The sequence below is a fragment of the Macaca thibetana genome, chromosome 5 (genome assembly GCF_024542745.1).
Source record: "Macaca thibetana thibetana isolate TM-01 chromosome 5, ASM2454274v1, whole genome shotgun sequence".
NCBI classification, from domain to species: Eukaryota; Metazoa; Chordata; class Mammalia; order Primates; family Cercopithecidae; genus Macaca; species Macaca thibetana.
This window is the reverse complement of record NC_065582.1, coordinates 145860886-145880914: the sequence shown is the minus strand read 5'-3', so window position 1 is coordinate 145880914 and position 20029 is coordinate 145860886. Positions and strand designations below refer to the sequence as shown.

At 44.3% G+C, this 20029-nt stretch overlaps 1 protein-coding gene and 1 pseudogene across 8 annotated transcripts in view; both read right to left on the bottom strand.

Annotated features, from left to right (window-relative positions):
• Positions 1 to 20029, bottom strand: part of APBB2 (amyloid beta precursor protein binding family B member 2) — a 410008-nt gene that overhangs the window by 45557 nt on the left and 344422 nt on the right. The gene's annotated exons all lie outside the window — the stretch shown is intronic.
• Positions 11838 to 11948, bottom strand: LOC126955899 (uncharacterized; annotated as a pseudogene).

Below are 20029 nucleotides of genomic sequence, written 5' to 3'. Positions count from 1 at the left end.
CTGCAGTGCAGTGACGCGATCTCGGCTCACTGCAACCTCCGCTTCCTGGGTTCAAGCGATTCTCCTGCCTCAGCCTCCCTAGCAGCTGGGATTACAGGCACCCGCCACCATGCCTGCCCAATTTTTTCTATTTTTATTTAGTAGAGATGGGGTTTCACCGTGTTGGCCAGACTGGTCTCAAACTCCTGGTCTCAAGTTAGCCGCCCGCCTTGGCCTCCCAAAACGCTGGGATTACAGGGGTGAGCTACTGCACTAGGCTAGGTTTCTACGATCCCGATTGTGGGGCGAGTGGGGAGATGGGAGGTGGGGAGCGTTGGTTGGGAAAGGAAGGTATTGCAGCCCACAGCCAAAAAGCCTTTGGGCAGAGAGACAGAAACCAAACTGTAGTTTGATAAATCTGAAGAATCAGATTTCAAGACGCAGCAAATTCTGAACTGAGCTGGCAACTGTTTACAGATTACCTGCTAATTTACACAAAGCACTTAGCAGTTCACCCCTACACCCTTTTGTAATCCCTACGTCTTTTAAGACACCTTTTGTTTACAGCTGACTTGAACCCAAGATCCCACAGGCATCCCCCTCTCCCCATATACATGGAAGCAGAAAAAGTCCACTGGCTAAGTGACAGCACTCTAAGAGTCCTGGCTAGCCACTAGTCAATATACAAGTTGGAAAGGAAAATCCAAGGTCTCTTACTGACTGTGTTCTGTGAGCACTAAAAATACTTCCTCTTTTTAATTGTTTCTGGGCAAGCATAAGTTATTTGGCCAATTAACAAAGTGAAATAGGGAGGCTGAGGCAGGAGAATTGCTCGAACCTGGGAGGCGGTGGTTGCAGTGAGCCGAGATCGTGCCACTGCACTCCAGCCTGAGTGACAGAGTGAGACTCCGTCTCAAAAAAAAAAAAAAGAGCGAAATAGGCAGAGCATATTTGCCACGTTTTTGGGTATATTCGAAGCCTCATACACTCCTTTTACAAAGAAAGGAACAGAAAATAGGAAATACACATGGAAAATCAAGGGAGTATGTAAGTAGTAGGTCTTGTTTGGGTTTGGTAAAACACACCACAGGTGTACAGAAAACTTTAATGTTCATGTTTAAACGAGAATCAGGTGTCTTCTCATTTGTTGAACATTTACTAAGCTCCTCCTAAGTGCCAGGTTCTGTGCAGAAAATTTTATATTAGGCTTTTCCGGTTAACAGATGTCTTTCTAGGGAGAGCATGATTTAACTCATGCTGTTTCTGTATCTATGATCAGTAACGCTTCAATTATTCGGAAGAGTTATTGACAGTAAACTGCTCTGGCAACCACAATTGTTTGGAACACAGCCCAAACTGCAAGTGAGGCTAGAAGGTTTGGGACTTGGGGTTCAGCAGCCAGAACAGAGAGCAGCAAGCTCAGAGATAAGAAACAAGTTAACAGGATTGTACTTGGTACCCCTTCAAAGGCTGCCTCTCCTTCCTTACACATCATTCCAGTGAGTTTGGTTGTCTGGTTCTCTGTCTATGGGAGGGCAGAAGCAACAAATAGATGGGTCTGCCAGATGTCCACAGGGTGCGGCAAGTGTGACAGCTGAGGCTCTGCTGGCAGGAAGTCATGTGTGACAAGTCCTGCCAATTCTGCCTCCTCCTGCTCTCTCCAACTTGCCCCCTTCTCTCAACTCCATGCTGCCACCCTAGTTCCAGCCATCATCTCTCATCAGGAGGGCTGCTGGCATTTTTTTTTTTTTTTTTTTTTTTTTTTTTTAGACAGAGTCTCACTAGTGCAGTGGCCGCTATCTTGGCTCACTGCAACCTCCTCCTCTTGGGTTCAAGTGATTCTTGTGCTTCAGAGAGGGGGTTTTGCCATGTTGGCCAGGCTGGTCTTGAACTCCTCACCTCAAGTAATCCACCCACCTCAGCCTCCCAAAGTGCTGGGATTACAGACGTGAGCCACCGCACACAGCCTGCAGTAGTGTTTTAACAGTCTCCCTGCCTCCACTGATCTCTAACAAGCTATTCTCACAGGAGCCACATTTGTGTCCCTTCAAAAACAAAAATCACAAATATGAGTATCCATGCTCAAACCTTAAAACCACACAGTGGCTTCCCATTGCACTGAAGATAAAGTCTCCATCACTTTCAGGGTCTCAGGCTGGTCGCCTGGGATCAGGTCCTTGCTTCTATCTCCAATGCGGCAACCACATTCCCTCCTCTTGGTCTCTGCTCCAGCCCCCTTCTTCCAGTTCCTGGACTGTGCCCAGCTACTTCCCACCTCAGAGCCTTTGCGCTGACTGTGACCCTCCTAGAATGCTCTTCCCTGCACTGCTCACCTGATGAATCCCTCTCATCTTTTAGGAATCTCAGCCCAAAAGTTGATTCCTTTGGAAGATGTTCCTGACAGGCAGTGTCCTCCCTGACAGCATCCCAGGCTTTTCCTTCATACCCCTGCTGCAGCTGGGTATTAAATATTTGGAAAATCATCCATTTATTATTAATCTCCTTCACTTTACAGTGAGCTTTATAAACTTACAGAGTCTGGTTTTGTTTCTGTACAGTGAAGAATTTAACCTTGGCTGAAGAGAGCCTCTGCCCTCAGCTTCTGGGAGGTAAACTCGAACACCTTGGAATGTTGTGCCTGACCGGAGTGTTTCTGTTTGCCTAGGGGCCTTGGGTCACACTAGAGGGTCTAACTGGGTGATCTGGGGTGGGTGCTTGGCCCATGCAGTATCAGCTCCACCTCTGGAGGAGCTCGAGACTAAGATTAGCCCTGGACCAGTTGTCTGTGCCTCCAGGCTGGAGCCTCAATAAAAATCCTGGACACCAAGGCTTGGATGAACTTCTCTGGTTGCCAATACTCTGTGCTGCTGTCACACGGCAATGCCAGGGAAGTTATGCTGCCCAGGACGCTGTGGGGAGAGGACAACTGAAAGCTCAGAACTTCCCTGGACTCTGTCCTACGTGCGTCTTCCTTGGGCTGATTTTAATCAGAATCCTTTCCCTGTGACAAACCACAACCACAAGCATAATGACAGCATTCAGTGAGCTCTGTGAGTCCTTCCAGCACATTATCAAACCTGAGGCTGGTCTCGGTGACTGTTCTCTGACTTGGCAGTTTGTATTTTCAGCAGTAAGCACATTTCCTGACATACAGTAAGTGCTTAATACATCCACTATTGATTAAATTTAATGAGTTACTATTTTTTGAGAGATCTTTTTAAATGACCAGGTAATCAGCATATAATACTTTAATGATTTAAATAACAAATTTCCATTTTGCAAATGCCTATTTACCAGTTAAGGTCCCAGATTAAACAAACGCCATCTCTCCCATGAGGCCTTTCCTTACTTCCTGAGGGCTCGTCATCCTTGCCTTTGTGTTCTCTGGCCCACTGCTTTGCTTTCGACGCATTAAGTAGTAATAAAACATATTTCTGACCAGCTGGGCAATATAGCGAGACCCACATCTCTACAAAAAATTTTAAACATTAGGCCAGGTGGCTCACACCTGTTATCACAGCATTTTGGGAGGCCAAGGTGGACGGATCACTTGAGGCCAGGAGTTCGACACCAGTCTGGCAAACATGGTGGAACACTGTCTCTACTAAAAATACAAAAATTAGCTGGGCGTGGTGGCATGTGCCTGTAATCCCAGTTGCTCAGGAGGCTGAGGCAGGAGAATCACTCGAACCTGGGAGGCAGAGGTTGCAGTGAGCAGAGATTACACCACTGCACTCCAGCCTGGGTGACAGAACAAGACTCTGTCTCAAAAAAAAAAATTTTTTTTAAACATTAGCCAGGTGTGGTGGCTTGCACCTGTTGTCCTAGCTGCCTGGGAGGCTGAGGCAGAAGTATTGCCAGGAGTTTGAGGCTGCAGAGAGCTATGATCTTGCCACTGTACTCCAGCCTGTATTACAGAGCGAGATACTATCTCTAAAATAAATGAATGAATGAATAAAAATAAAACATCTGTTTTTGTGAAGGATATCTATGTTAGATAAACTCTGAATCCCTACTAACTGGGCATGGGGCTTGCACAGAGCAGGCACACAAACAGTGTTTACGGAATAAAGGCAGTTTCTTAAAAACAGGTCTGGTTCATAGAAAGATAGGTTCAATTATGTGTGAAATTCTGGTACATATTACAGCTCATTCCCTGATAAACATGGGAGCTGTTACTGTAGTAACTATTATGAAGATGTTCTATTGTTTTCTTTTTTTCTTTCTAAAAATAAAAATCTTCATCAGAATTATGATACACTTTAAAAAGCCAGATATGCTTTAAATAAAAATATGGAAACTGATCACCCAACTTTTAAAAGGCATCTGACTTCCTAATTAGAATGAAATATCACAGTTTATTTACAAAATACAGAAAGAAAAAAAATCCAACAAACCTAACCACTCATCTTTCTCTCGTAGAAACCTAATTGAAAATTCAACCAGCATACCAATAACCTATGATGTCCCCAAGTAGCATAGAAAAATCAATTTTACTTCCTTCAGACCTGCATTTAACTGGATAATAACTGATATAACGTGCAACAGCCATAATCCAATTTCAATTTGTTTGATAAGTACAAACATTAAACAAGAAAGTCACAGGATTGTCATGACACTGTTCATGCTGTTAACTCATTATAGAACAAAGCACTGTCATTTGCTCCTAGAGAACATGCTACTAAAATATATAGATATGAATTTGAACTATCCTTAAGTACCATCCACAAAGATCCTTATATTGCCTCAGCCAAAGATAAAAGCAGCTCTGAACTTGGAAGCCACTTCAAAATCTCCTGAATTGAGGATAAGAGAATCCCTGAAGGATTCCTTAAATATTTGAGACTATTTTAACATCCATTTGTATGACACTTGCATAATCAGAGAATATCAAAGCAGCACCCAAGTTAGTGGTCTCAAACTATAACGTGCATCCTAACACTTAAAATAACAGTGTCACAGTTTTGGCCAGGCGCCGTGGCTCACGCCTGTAATCCCAGAACTTTGGGAGGCCGAGCCGGGTGGATCACGAGGTCAGGAGTCCAAGACCAGCCTGGTTAAGATGGTGAAACCCCGTCTCTACTAAAACTACAAAAATTAGCCAGGCACAGTGGCAGGCACCTGCAATCCCAGCTACTCGGGAGGCTGAGGCAGGAGAATCGCTTGAACCCAGGCAGCAGAAGTTGCAGTGAGCCGAGATCACGCCACTGCACTCCAGCCTGGACAACAGAGTGAGACTCCATCTCAAAAAAAAAAAAAAAAAAAGAAAGAAAGACAATGCCACAGTCTCACCTAGAGGATGTGACTCAGTAGATCTCAGACTCCCTGCTTTTTTCACATAAGTACTGTCCCTTCTGACCGAAATGATTTGGAGGCAGGTGTTCGGTGGGCTGTACGTTGAGGATTCAAAGCTGTTTCCAGAGAAGGGGACTGGTACTTTGTGTCAGTGGAGAAAGTCAGATGACAGATAAAGACACTGGAGAATGGGGTGCTGCAGCTCTTCCTGTGTCCCGCTCTGCACTCTGAGCTCCTTGAAGGCAGCAACCATGCTTTACTTGTTTTTGTATCTTTTGTGCCCAGTTCAGCACTGAGCACTTAACAAATGAAGTGCATTCGGGGTAAAGTGGCGTGCATCTATACTCACACCTATGTGGACAGCAGAAGCATTCACCACGGGTACGTTTCTGACGGTAACATCACAACAAGGTTATCAACAGAGCAGGCGGGATGTTTTGGCAGGACCTTGAGGTAGATCAATGCCTTTCAAATTTCAATGTGCAAATGCATTGTCTGAGGACTTGTTAAATGCAGGTTCTGATTCAGTGGGTCTGGGTAGGGCCCTGTCATCCTAAAAACTACATCCCAGGTGATGCCCAAGTTCTTATTCAGAGGCTCCACTTTGAGTAGCAAGAATCCAGACGTGAATCATCCAAACCATGACCACAGGGACAAATGAGCAGCAAAAAAGATCTTCAATGAGCTTGGACAGTGAAAGCGAGGGAGGCCAGGTGCGGTGGCTCACACCTGTAATCCCAGCACTTTGGGAGTCTGAGGTGGACAGATCATTTGAGGTCAGGAGTTCGAGGCCAGCCTGGGCAACATGGTGAAACCCCGTTTCTATGAAAAATGCAAAGATTAGCTGGGCATGGTGGTGCACGCCAGTAATCCCAGCTACTCGGAAGGCTGAGGCATGAGAATTCACTTGAACCCGAGAGGCAGAGGTTGCAGTGAGCCAAGATCACACCACTGTACTCCAGCCTGGGTGACAGAGGGAGACTCTGTCTCAAAAAAGAAAAAAAAAGAAAAGAAAAGAAAAGAAAAAGACCAGGCACAGTGGCTCACGCCTGTTTATCCCAGCACTTTGGGAGGCCAAGGTGGGCGGATCACGAGGTCAGGAGATCGAGACCATCCCAGCTAACACGGTAAAACCCCACCTCCAGGCCGGGAGCGGTGGCTCAAGCCTGTAATCCCAGCACTTTGGGAGGCCGAGACGGGCGGATCACAAGGTCAGGAGATCGAGACCATCCTGGCTAACACGGCGAAACCCCGTCTCTACTAAAAACACAAAAAATTAGCCGGGCGAGGTGGCGGCGCCTGTGGTCCCAGCTACTCGGGAGGCTGAGGCAGGAGAATGGCGAGAACCCGGGAGGCGGAGCTTGCAGTGAGCTGAGATCTGGCCACTGTACTCCAGCCTGGGCGACAGAGCGAGACTCCGTCTCAAAAAAAAAAAAAAAAAAAACCCCACCTCCACTAAAAATACAAAACATTAGCTGGGCGTGGTGGTGGGCACCTGTAGTCCCAGCTACTTGGGAGGCTGAGGCAGGAGAATGACATGAACCCAGGAGGCAGAGCTTGCAGTGAGCCGAGATCGGGCCATTGCACTCCAGCCTGGGTGACAGAGCGAGACTCCGTCTCAAAAAAAAAAAGAAAGAAAAAAAAGAAAAGAAAGTCAGGGAGTTGTGGACTAACAGTAATATTCCCAACTTATTTTAAAGCACTCTGTAGGCCAGGTGCAGTGGCTCACGCCTGTAATCCCAGCACTTTAGGAGGCTGAGGCAGGCGGATCAGGAGATCAAGAGATGGAGACCATCCTGGCCAACACAGCAAAATCCCATCTCTATTAAAAATACAAAAATTAGCTGGGCGTGGTGGCACTGAGTAATCTCAGCTACTTAGGAGGCTGAGGCAGGAGAATTGTTTGAACCGGGAAGGCAGAGGTTGGAGTAAGCTGAGATTGCGCCACTGCACTCCAGCCTGGTGACAGAGTGAGACTCCATCTCAATAAAAAGAAAGAAAAAAAAAAGCACTGTGTACCTGGTTATTGCTCCTGGAGGAATCTATAATGTGTATTTGTAAAAGAAGGCCCCCACTGCCCCACAAGACTTATCAGTCACAGCAGAAGCTCAGCTTGCACTCACATAAGGATGTGCCCTTTATCTAAAAGACCTCCAGGGTTGCCACGGTATCTCTTTAACTCAACTCTAACAAAAATTTTGAAAAAAAGGAAAAGAAATTCACCTGCTCAATGGCCTGGAGTCTTCCTGTTCAGCCCTATAAAATGCAAAGGCTATTTATAATAAATGTGTATAACAAGAATCTTTGTTAAGTGGAAGAGATTCCCAAGCCCTAGACAGGCAGCATAGCTCATTTTCTTCATGCAATATTCAGCAGGAAAAACCTCTCACTCCTCCAAAGACTGTGGGCCATTCCCTGGCCTTCCCTGTACTATAAAGAGATTTGACTTATCTTCCCACCACCCACCACATCTCTTCTTCCTAACTGCTGCAGGGGGTAGTGAGGGTGAGCATAAATTGTTATCCTCCATGGTTCAGAATCCTAAGGGAACGAGCATAACATTCAATTCTCTTTTTTTTTTTTTTTTTTTTTTTTTTTTTTTGAGACAGGGTCTCACTCTGTCACCCAGGCTGCAGTGCAGTAGCACAATCTTGGATCACTGCAACCTCTGCCTCCCGGGTTCAAGCAATGCTCCTACCTCAGCCTCCCGAGTAGCTGGGATTACAGGCATGTGCCACCATGTCTAGCTAATTTTTGTATTTTTAATAGGGATGGGTTTCACCATGCTGGTCAGGCTGGTCTCGAACTCCTGACCTCAAGTGATCCGTCCACTTTGGTCTCCCAAAGCACTGGGATTACAGGTGTGAGCCACCACGTTTGGTCCTTTCAATTCTTAAAATGTTCAACCATCTCCCCACTCAACCCCCTGGCTTGCTCTCCCTGGAAGGCAGAATTGCAAGGAATACTTGCAATACTGGGATACTGCACACATAGGGACAGAGTCATGGAGGGCCAAGGACAAAGCTGGCTGTCTGGCAAGTTCCATGATTATAATTCGACAAAATCATGTTTGTGTTTCTGCCTCAGAAACTCAAGCTGAAACTGATACTAAACCCATGGCTGGGAACGTGGGGTTAGGAGAGTAAGACAGTAGGGGCTAGGGAGTGAAGCCAAGAGAAGTTCTTTAAAAATAAATAATAATTTTCCCTCACTGCCAGCCCACCAATGATCTGATTTCTGTCCCTGCAGTTTAGCCTTTTCCAGAATGTCATATAAAGGGGGTCCTGTAATACCTAGCTTTCTGAAACTTGCTTCCTTCACTTAGCGTAATTGTTGAGTGTATCAACAGTTCATTCCTTTTTATGGCTGAGAATTCTTTTGCATGGATGTACAAGAGTTTGTGTATCCTTCTACCAGTTGACAGGTATTTTACTGTTTCCAGTTTTGGCAACTATGAATAAAGTCAGTAATAAGAAAACAAACAACACAGTTTTTTAAATGGGCAATAACATTTGAACAGATACGTCACCAAAGAAGACAAATGTTTTTCACAAGCACATGAAACATGCTCAACATTGGTTTGGAAAATGCAGATTAAAACCACAGTGAGTTACCACTTCACACATTTTAGAATGCTAAGATCACCACCACCACCACCCTCAAACAAACAAACCAAAAAATCCTGGCAATGCCAACTGCTGGTGAGGATGTGGAGCAACCGGAACTTTCTTACTTTGCTGTTGGGAATGCAAAATGGCACAGCTTCTCACAAAGTGGGCTGGCAGTTTCTCATGAACTTAAGCATGCTGTCACCCTACAACACGTATTTACGTGATCCCACTCTTACGTATTTACCCAAGACGAGTGAACACTTCTATTCACACAAAAACCTGTATGTGAATGATTATAGCGGCTCTATTCATGGTTCATAATTAACTTCCCTTTTAAGATGGATGGGCAACTGTCTCTTGAAGGGTTTATCTCAGTTTTCCATGTTGACAGACCTGGACACCATCAGTCATCTTTAAAAATTCATTAGGAGATTACAAAATAGAACCACTTTACTTTCTTGGTGGTCACGAAACTCCATGCTCAGGAGCTTACTGTTGAGGCTGAATCCCAGAGGACGGTTTAAGCAGGAGCTTACCCAATGATCACTACTTCCAGTGCCAAGAAGCATAAAAATAAACAAGCGGCTATTTTCACCCTCAACTGTTCTTAATCTTGCCTCTCTCCTCCTCCTCAGTTTGCTTTTCCTATTCCACCTATGTGCCCTCATCCCCTAAAGAGATATCAGCTACATTAGAAGGCCACAGAAACTGAGGCTGATATAATTTTGATCCTTCAGTGTTGAGTTTAAATAAAAACATCATATATGGTTGCTGTTATTTGTTTTATCTTCACATTCAATTGGAAGTTCCTAATTTGAAGGGTAGTGTCCTTTTATTATTTCATTTTATTTTTGAGACAGAGTCTTGCTCTGTCACCCAGGATGGAGTATAGTGGTGTGATCTCCACTCACTGAAACCTCCGCCTCCATGGTTCAAGCAATTCACCTGTCTCAGCCTCCCAAGTAGCTGGGATTATGGGTGTGCGCCACCACGCCTGGCTAATTTTTTGTATTTTTAGTAGAGATGGGGTTTCACTGTGTTGGTCAGGCTGGTCTTGAACTCCTGACCTCAACTGATCTGCCTGCCTCAGCCTCCCAAAGTGCTGGGATTACAGGCATGAGCCACCACGCCCAGCGAACAGTGTCCTTTTAGATCAGTTTTAGTGTATCACCATTCTGTACCTGTTTTTATAAATAACAGCTTTATTGGAACACAGCCATGCACATTCATTTATATCTTGTCTGTGGGTGCTTTTGCCTAACATGGCAGAGACAGCATGACCTACAAAGCCTATTTACTGTCTGGTCTTTTGCAGAAAAAGTCTACTGACTCCTTCTCTAGCAGAATGGCCTTTTAGTCATTCTATTAATATAAACGATGAGTATACTATTTGTTAGCTTTGTATAGCTACTAACATCTGAGCAGCATTTTCTATCTTCAGAGCATTTGTCATATCTATCATGTCACTATAGCACCCCATTAGCCCTATTAAATTAGCTATTATTATTACCAACACCCTTTTTGTAAACAAAATAGGCTCAGAGGGAATGAGTGAACTCAATTGTAAGAGGTGAAGCCAACATCTGAACCTGTCTCATTCTCCAAATCGTCTGCTCTTGTCACAAATAAATTGATACATCACACACAGCAAACTGATCATTTAGCAGGTGAGTGAAGATCAACTTGAATTTTCATCTGCCTAAATGCTCCATTAAGCTCACTCAATTAAAGTTCCACACAAAGTTCACATATGGGGCTCCTGTTCTCTGAGATGAAGTCCCCATGTATCCTCATTCCTGGGACTTAGGGACTGCTTAGCCTACAAAAAACTTCTCTTGAGTACAGTCTGTATTCCTTTCATATATATTAGTTAATTATATTTATCAATTACCAGGGAGCTGATCTAGGTTTTGTAGGACCTAAAGTTTAGACAATTTCTGGGGCCTTTTTTTTTTTTTTTTTTTAAGAATACAAAAATATCTTCCTTTTGCAAAACCATTTTACAAAAACCATGTGATCTAACTGCTAGCCCTCCTCCTAGGGTCTTGAAAGGGGCTCTAAATTTTCAGCCTTCTGAGTAGTTAGGTCTACAGGTACACCGTGCCTGGCTATTTTTTTTTTTTTTTAGAGATGGGGTCTTGCTATGCTGCCCAGGCTGGTCTCGAAATCCTGGCCTCAAGCAATCCTCCCATGTCAGTCTCCCAAAGTGTTGGCATTACAGGGTGAGCCACCACACCCAGCTGATTTTTAAAGTATGGTCCACAGATAGAATTAGTGTCACTTGGGAACTTAGTAGAAATGCAAATTCTCAGGCTCCACTCTACACCTACTGAATTAATCAGAACCACTGAGGCTGGGGCAGAGCCAGCTTTGTTTGAAAAAGACCCACAGTGGATTCTGACATGCACTTGAATTTGAGCATCACTGCTTTACGGGACCACAGATTCTGCTTTCTTCACTCATGTACAAAATTTTTTGAGGAAAAGAGGGGAAACTGCATCATTGAAGTGAGCTGTATAATCTTTCTTTAGGAACACAACAATCCAGTGACCAATCGGAACCATAAGCAATCTCAGTTTCAGAATTTCAGAAATCCATGACATATGAGATGTGTCAGGATTAACCAGAAGTAAAGGCTGGCAACTCAGAGTCTACTTTGATGGTTTCTGATTGCACTGATGATAAATTAACAGGACTCATGACTTATTAATTGAATGGAAAATGTATATTTAAAGACTCCTGATACAGTCAGAAGACTAAATCAGTAATTCCAAACTCTGAATCATCTTAGAAGTCAAAGAACTTTCCACAAAGGAGCTAAATTACTTACCTCAAGCAAAATTCCTTTTTATTTAGAGTTGAGATTGGACCAAATTGGTCCTTTTAACCACCAAAGAGCCATTTTATTATTTTTGCCACCAAGGACCTCTTATTTTCATCTTTTTTCTTTCACATCAATGGTTGTGTGCCAACTTTGTAACAAGGTTTGTGGAAGGCACATTTCAGACATGCACATGAAAGGCCAATCACCATGCTTATGAACCTTATGAACTACTAAAGGATCAATAATATTTATTTCTTGTACATGTGTTACCTTGATTTGTCCCCACACCACCTTTCTTTTTTTTTTTTTTTCTTTGAGACAGAGTCTTGCTCTGTCGCCCAGGCTGGAGTGCAGTGGCACGATCTCGGCTCACTGCAACCTTCACCTCCCGGGTTCAAGTGATTCTCCTGCCTCAGACTCCTGAGTAGCTGGGATTACAGGCACCTGCCTATAAACAGAAGAATAAAGTAGAAGGAATCAGTGTAGCCAATTTTAAAGCTGCATATATAGCTATAATAATCAACAGTGTGCGGTAATGGCAAGTAATCCTAGCCCTAGGACTAACATGGGCTGGGCACAGTGGCCCACAGCTGTAATCCCAGCACTTTGGGACGCTCAGGTAGGATGATCACTTGAGGCCAGGAGTTTGAGACTAGTCTGGGCAACACAGCAAGACCCCATCAATATGATTTTTTTTTTAATTAGCTGGGTGAAGTGGCACATGCCTGTAATCCCAGCTACTCTGGAGGCTGAGGTGGGAAGATCACTGAAGCCCAGGAGATCCAGGCTGCAGTGAGCTGTGATCTTGCCACTGTACTCCAGCCTGGGTTGAGACTCTGTCTCCAAAATAAAAAAAAAAAGAAAAAGAGGCCTAAAAATAAGGCCAATATCTAAAGGGACTACTCTATAAACAAAGTGGGCCAGAATTTTAGATTCTGAAGGCAGACAAGGAATATACGTGAAATGAAAAAAATTCCAAGAAAAAAAGGCTTGATATTTCTTGGTTTAGATGTTTGTATTAATTTCCTTGCCAATTATACAACTGCTTACTTTTCTTAACAGGCTAATTACCTAGGAAGGCTTATGGTATTTATTACTGAATACCTAGTATTTAGTAAATATTCTATATAGTCCTGTAGAAACAGGAAAATATGAGGTCGAAGTGGGCCCCAGCCACCCCACCCTGCTTGTGGGTGTCTCCTGAAATGAACAGAGTGTGAATGAATATGCACTACATTTCACCACCTTCAAGTTTAAGTGGAAGAGAGAAAAAACATTCAAGTGTCTAAAAACTTAGGTACCAAACCATGTTATACATCATTTTGGGGGAAGACATCATTCTCTGGCAATAAACTGCTCACCCATGAAATGAAATAATCCTTCTAGGAAAGAATGATTCATTATTTAATAAACGTTGTCTGTTGTTAACTTCACTGAGAAAAATAAACAGGAGGAAGTGCTCCAGGAATCTCAACAAGCAGCATGCTCTGCCTCCAGCCCACTGTGCCCGCTGCTGCCAGTGCAGATGAGGGAGGGCGGAGCGAGAGGCAGTGCAGAGGGAGGGACAGCATTCTCTCCTGAGTGCCCACCAGGGGACAGGGGCCCGTGCCAAGCCCTCTGCCATTTAATATCTTATAACCAAGCTGCGTGAAGGTTCCAAAGCTTCCATCTCTACAAAAGAGGGCCCTGGGGCACCGTGTGTAACTGGCTCAGGGTCACCCAGCTAACAGAGGCAGATCAGGAAGTCAACCAGTGTGCCTGACTCCAAAGGCCCTTTCATTTAAGATGCCATATAATTGGTACCACCTGGAGGAAAGACAGCTGGGTGAGGAAGATGGAGGAGCAAAGCTGGGTAGCAGAAGGGGCTCCCACTGCCCTGACTGTAGAAGGCTGAAAAAAAATCCCAAAGAAATCAGGTCCTAATCCCTGGAACCTGCAAGTGTTACCTTATATAGATTATATATACACACACACATACTTTTTTTGTTTTTTGTTTTTTTTTGGAGACCAAGTCTCACTCTCACCCAGGTTGGAGTGCAGTGGCATGATCCCAGCTCACTGCAACCTCTACTTCCTGGATTCAAGTGATTCTCCTGCCTCAGCCTCCCAAGTAGCTGGGGTTATAGGCACGCGTCACCACGCCCAGCTAATTTTGTATGTTTAGTAGAGAGCCGAGGTTTCACCATGTTAGCCAGGCTGGTCTCAAATTTCCCACCTCTGGTGATCTACCCACGTCAGCCTCCCAAAGTGCTGGGATTACAGGTGTGAGCTACCACACCCAGTCATATATATATTTTAATGGCTGGGCATGGTAGTGGCTCATACCTGTAATCCTGGCACTCTGGGAGGCCCAGGTGGGCAGACAAACTGAGGTAGGGAGTTCAAGACCAGCCTGGCCAACATGGTGAAACCCCGTCTCTACTAAAAACACAAAAATTAACTGGGTATGGTGGCTCTTGCCTGTAGTCCTAGCTACTCAGGAGTCTGAGGCGGGAGGATTGCCACTTGAACCCAGGAGGTGAAGGCTGCAGTGAGCCAAGACTGCACTACTGCCCTCTAGCCTGGGCAACAGGGTGAGACTCCATCTCAAAAAAAAAAAAAAAATTGGCCGGGCGCGGTGGCTCAAGCCTGTAATCCCAGCACTTTGGGAGGCCGAGACGGGAGGATCACGAGGTCAGGAGATCGAGAGACGATCCCGGCCAACACGGTGAAACCCCGTCTCTACTAAAAAATACAAAAAAATAGCCGGGCGAGGTGGCGGGCGCCTGTAGTCCCAGCTACTCGGGAGGCTGAGGCAGGAGAATGGCGTAAACCCGGGAGGCGGAGCTTGCAGTGAGCTGAGATCCGGCCACTGCACTCCAGCCTGGGTGACAGAGCAAGACTCCGTCTCAAAAAAAAAAAAAAAAAAATTAAAATAAAATAAAGGGGTGCGCGGTGAGGGGGTCTTCACAGATGTGATTAAGCTAAGGATTTTGACATGAGGATATTATCCTGGATTACCTGAGTGGGTCCTAAATCCAGTCTTAAGTGTCCTTCTAAGAGAGAGGTAGCAAGATTACATACTTGGAAGAGGAGACAGTGATGCAGCCACAGCTAAAGAATGCTGGCAACCACCACAAGCTGGAGGAGGCACGGAACAGATTCCTCCCTAGAGCCTCCAGAGGGAGTGCAGCTCTGCCTACACCTTGATTTCGGCCCAGGAAAACTGATGTGGAGGCCTGGCACGGTGGCTCAAGCCTAAAATCCCAGCACTTTGGGAAGCCAAGGTGGGAGGATCACTTGAACCTAGGGGTTCAAGACCAGCCTGGGCAACATGGCGAAATCCTATCTCTACAAAAAAATTTTTAAAAATAAAAAACATTAGCCAAACATGGTGGTGCACATCTGTAGTCCCAGCTACCGAGAAGGCTGAGGAGGGAGGATCCCTTGAGCCCAGGAGGTTAAGACTGCAGTGAGCTATGATTGCGCCACTGTTCTCCAGCATGGGTGACAAAGCAAAACCCTGTCTCTTACAGAGAAAAACAACAGAAGACTGATACTGAACTTCTGGGCCTCCAGATTGTGAAAGAATAAATTTCTGTTATTTTAAGTCAGTAAATCTGTGGTAATTTGTAGCTACAGCAAACAAATACACTGACCTGCTAAGTACAAGCTGGCAGTTATTGCTATGTAGTACACCCCAGCTCTGCTGGGCCCCAAGTACCAAGAGATAAACCCCCATTCTGCTCAGGCACTCTCAACTCCTTTTCTTTTTCTTTCTTTTTTTCAAGACAGAGTCTAGCTCTGTTGCCCAGGCTGGAGTGTATTGGTGCCATCTTGGCACACTGCAGCCTCTGCCTCCCAGGTTCAAGGGATTCTCCTGCCTCAGCCTCCTGAGTAGCTGGGATTACAGGCGCAGGTCACCACACCAGGCTGCTTTTTGTATTTTTAAGAGAGACGGGGTTTCGCCACGTTGGCCAGGCTGGTCTCGAACTCCTGGCCTCAAGTGATCCGCCTGCCTCAGCCTCCCAAAGTGCTGGGATTACAGGCATGAGCCACTGCACCTGGCCTCAACTCCTTTTCTGAAGTTTCCTCTACCTTCCCTCATGTGGGCCTCTACACCAGATAACTGCAGTGTCCATATTAACAGCTAAAAGGAGTAGGAAACATTGAGTCATTAATTTAGAATTCATGGTTTCGGACACAGTTCAGCCACATTTTTGTATACAACTGAGCAAGTCGTGTAGAAGTTCTAGGTCTCAGTTTCCTCATCTGTAAAAGGGACATAATGCTACACCCTATAGTCCTGAAAGGACTAATGGAGATAATGTGCAGAGACTTTCAGTAAACCATTGTGTCAAAACGTGCACAGTTCTGATTATTCTCCCCTTCAGATAATCAAAAGTATTCTTAAGCATCTAATATAAGTATAACACTCATGTTGAACCACACACAAGGAAGTATAAGACATTGCACTGGCCGTCAAGGAATTCACAGTCTAACCAGGGAGACATACACATCTGTGACATTAGTGACAACCCGAGGTTGAAGAGATCTAGTACCATAAAGACATGCATGACTGCAGAGGTGAAAGACAGCACAGGGCACGGTGTGCTGTGAAGATTCACTCCCATTTGTAGGGGTGGCATATATTTCCCCACTCCTTGAAGTGAGGCGCAGTTACGCATCTTGCTTTGGCCAGTGAAATGTGAGCAAAAGTACTAAGCATCATTTCCAGCAGAAATGTTCAGAGTCAGTGCATCTTTTCCTTCTGCCACCATTGTTGCCAATACTCTAGTCTAGATAGTGACTGTATCATCAGCTTTAGACAGAGAATGAGGACAATGACCCAGGAAGCCGTGTCTTCAGCCAACCTACCATGGACATTTAGCAGGAAGAGTTGTTACAAGCCACTGAGATTTTTGGTTGTTATTACAGTTTAACCTAGCCTGTGTTGAAGGACACGAATGGTGATAGAAAGGCTAACAGAACAGGTGGGACCTGCAGTAAGTCCTAAGGACAGGGATGTCACATAATACTGGCATAGGGCTTGACAGTCATGTTAGAAAGTGCTTCATGGGACTCACGGGCCCATGTCATTACCTGTCTCTTCCTCTTAGTACATCCCATGAGGGCAAGAACCATGGTGTTCTCATTCATGGCCACATCCTTGATGCCAAGCATAGTGGCAGACACATGCTAGGGACTGAATACATGAGTGTCCAGTAAATCCCCAGAAAGCTAGATGGGATCAATAGAGGAACAAGGAGGGAGAAAAGGAATTCCATGGCTTGACATCTCAAGTTAGGAATGAGGAAGATGTGGCCTTGGACATGAAGAAAGCCAACTTTACAGATCACTGTAAGATACACAGGAAGAAATCTGGTTAAATTATAATGATAAAGGTTTAAAAAAAATGGGGCTGGGTGCAGTGGTTCATGCCTATAATCCCAGCACTTTGGGAGGCTGAGGCGGGTGGATCACCTCAGGTCAGGAGTTCAAGACCAGCCTGGCCAACATGGTGAATCCCTGTCTCTACTACAAATACAAAAAATTAGCCAAGCGTGGTGTTGCATGCCTATAATCCCAGATACTCAGGAGGCTGAGGCAGGAGAACTGCTTGAACACAGGAGGCAGAGGTTGCAGTGAGCTGAGATCGTGCCACTGTACTCCAGCCTGGGCAACAGAGTAAGACTCCATCTCAAAACAAAACAAAACCAAAAAAAGATAGTACCCTATATGGATGATGAGAGCCATTTCTATCCTCCTGCCCTGGTTAGCATACTTCTGTGGTATAATCTGCTCTACCAGTTCTGGGGCCTAAGAGAATGATTAACAATGTTATGATTAGAAGTGACCCAAGATTTGACCACTTAAGATACGTATCTTCTCTTTTTTTTTAAGCAGCACTCTAATTTGTACAGGGTAGACATATTTAAACCTTATCTTTTATTTAAAAAAATTTCCCTCTTTATTTTTAACCCTTGACTTAGTGAATTTAATAAATAGTATCAGGTTTTATTTTTCTTAATAAATAACTTCTACACCTTCTCTTACATCAGTGAAGAAGACAAAGCAAGCTCAAAGCTGTAGAGAGATGAATCAGGACATTTCCTTTAGGTAAGAAGGGGCTGAGACAATTACACTACGCCACTGAATTTGTTGGGGGAAATATATTAAGAAATTTCACAGCATCCATTAGCTATAATGCTTTTAGCAATTGCTGCTAATCTTCACAATGGGATTCCTGGTGGGATTCCTTGCCAAACTTGTTTGGCAAGCAAGTACCTCTAGGGCTGAGGTGGTTCTATGACACTACGATTCTCTGATTAATGGGGAAGGCCACAAGTGTCATTTGGATAGGTCAATAAATATTAATTAGCTGTAGAGATAAATTTTGAACATTGTGCTCTTTTAGCTGCTTAGGGATTTTACAGAAGGAAAAAAATCCTCAAAATACTCCTGTTTTAGAATGCATAGCATTTCCCAATTATTGAATAATAGAGAAGTCAGAGAAAAAATCTGTATTTTAAACACTCACTGGTTAATGGGGCATTACAATTGAACTCTGTTTATTTACCAAAATTTATATGGCATTTCCTTCCCAAAAGAATTAAGTGGCTTACAATAAAAGGCACACACAGCCTATCATAAATTTAGAAAAGTAAAATTTAAAGCCAAATATAAGGAAGAGAAAGTAATTCTATAAATTAGGCAAAATATTAGTTGGAACCACATTCAACCATTTCTGATTCACAAAAACAGCAATGTTATATGATTCTATCTGATTTAATTACTGCAATTGAGGGTTTAATTTAACTTGAAACTTTGTAGCAAAAAGGGAAACATGATAAACTATACAATTTTCCCTGTTAACCAAATTCTTACATGCAAATCCTTTGACAGACAATATTTTCTAGAGACTGAAATCTAAAAGAAATCTGCATTTCAGTTTTTTATCCCAGGGCAATTTAACAATATAAAGGACGTCTTAGGTGATGATACTACCAAAGAAGGAGAGATTTCCATCATGGGATCATCACTTACTACTGCACTGAATGCAGTGGAAGTGCTGTTCATAAGAACACAACACTTTTCAGGGAAGGCACAGGAGGCAGGGGTGGGGCTAAGTAAATGAAAGTCTGAAAATCTAGCTTCCTTATCCTGTGCCCAGATAACAATGTTCTCATTCAGAATCCCTAGAACCATGTTTTCTGACCTGGTGGGTCCCAGAAGTGCTGGCCCTCTGAAGGTTCACTGATAACGAAGCCAATAATATGTCTTCTGCTTATCTAGTGTTGGCTGCGGGACAGCTCAGAGCCTTCAGCAGCTGAGGTTTTAGGGGCTTTCTCTGAGAGCAGGACATTGCCTACAGTGTTTCCCAAAACGATGTGAGTGTGGAATTTCCTCTTCTTTAAAAATCAGTTACTAAGCTGGTAGAGTGCTCAGCTTAAAAACTTCTTAGAAAACTTGACCAAGATTCAGTGTTATTCAAACTATGACCAATCAGGGGTCACAAACGGCATTTTAAAAGTTAAAAGAGGCCGGGCGCGGTGGCTCAAGCCTGTAATCCCAGCACTTTGGGAGGCTGAGGCGGGTGGATCACGAGGTCAGGAGATCGAGACTATCCTGGCTAACACGGTGAAACACCGTCTCTACTAAAAATACAAAAAACTAGCCGGGCGTGGTGGCGGGCACCTGTAGTCCCAGCTACTTGGGAGGCTGAGGCGGGAGAATGGCGTGAACCCGGGAGGCAGAGCTTGCAGTGAGCCGAGATCACGCCACTGCACTCCAGCCTGGGAGACACAGCGAGACTCCGTCTCAAAAAAAAAAAAAAAAAAAAAAAGTTAAAAGAGTAGCAAAGAAAAAAAAATCAAAGGGCAGGGCACACAGTGCAAATGAGAACTGTTGTGTGACATTCTTGTTAGCTAAGTGTGTGAAGGCACAGTTCGGTGCAGCTGGGTAAGTGCTTGGCTCAGCTGTGCTGCCTGGGATGGGGACAGGCAGGGGTGAGACCGGCCATATCACACCGTGGGGTTTGGCTCCATCCTGAGCATCAGGGAACATGTCATGTCTTTTTACCCATCAGAAAAATCACTTGGGTTGCAGATTGTCAAGGACACAGAGACAGATGGGAGCTAAAGATCAGGGGTGGAGGAACAGGCATAAGAAGTAGTTAAGAAAAATTAACCAACACTTGGAAATAAGACAAAAGGAGGACTGTGTCTTTCAATGTCACAGTAGAGCAATACTTAACACACCCTCCTAAGGATTACTAACTTCACTAGGGCAGTGCTGTCCAACAGAAATACAATACAAGCCACATTAAGTAATTTAAAAT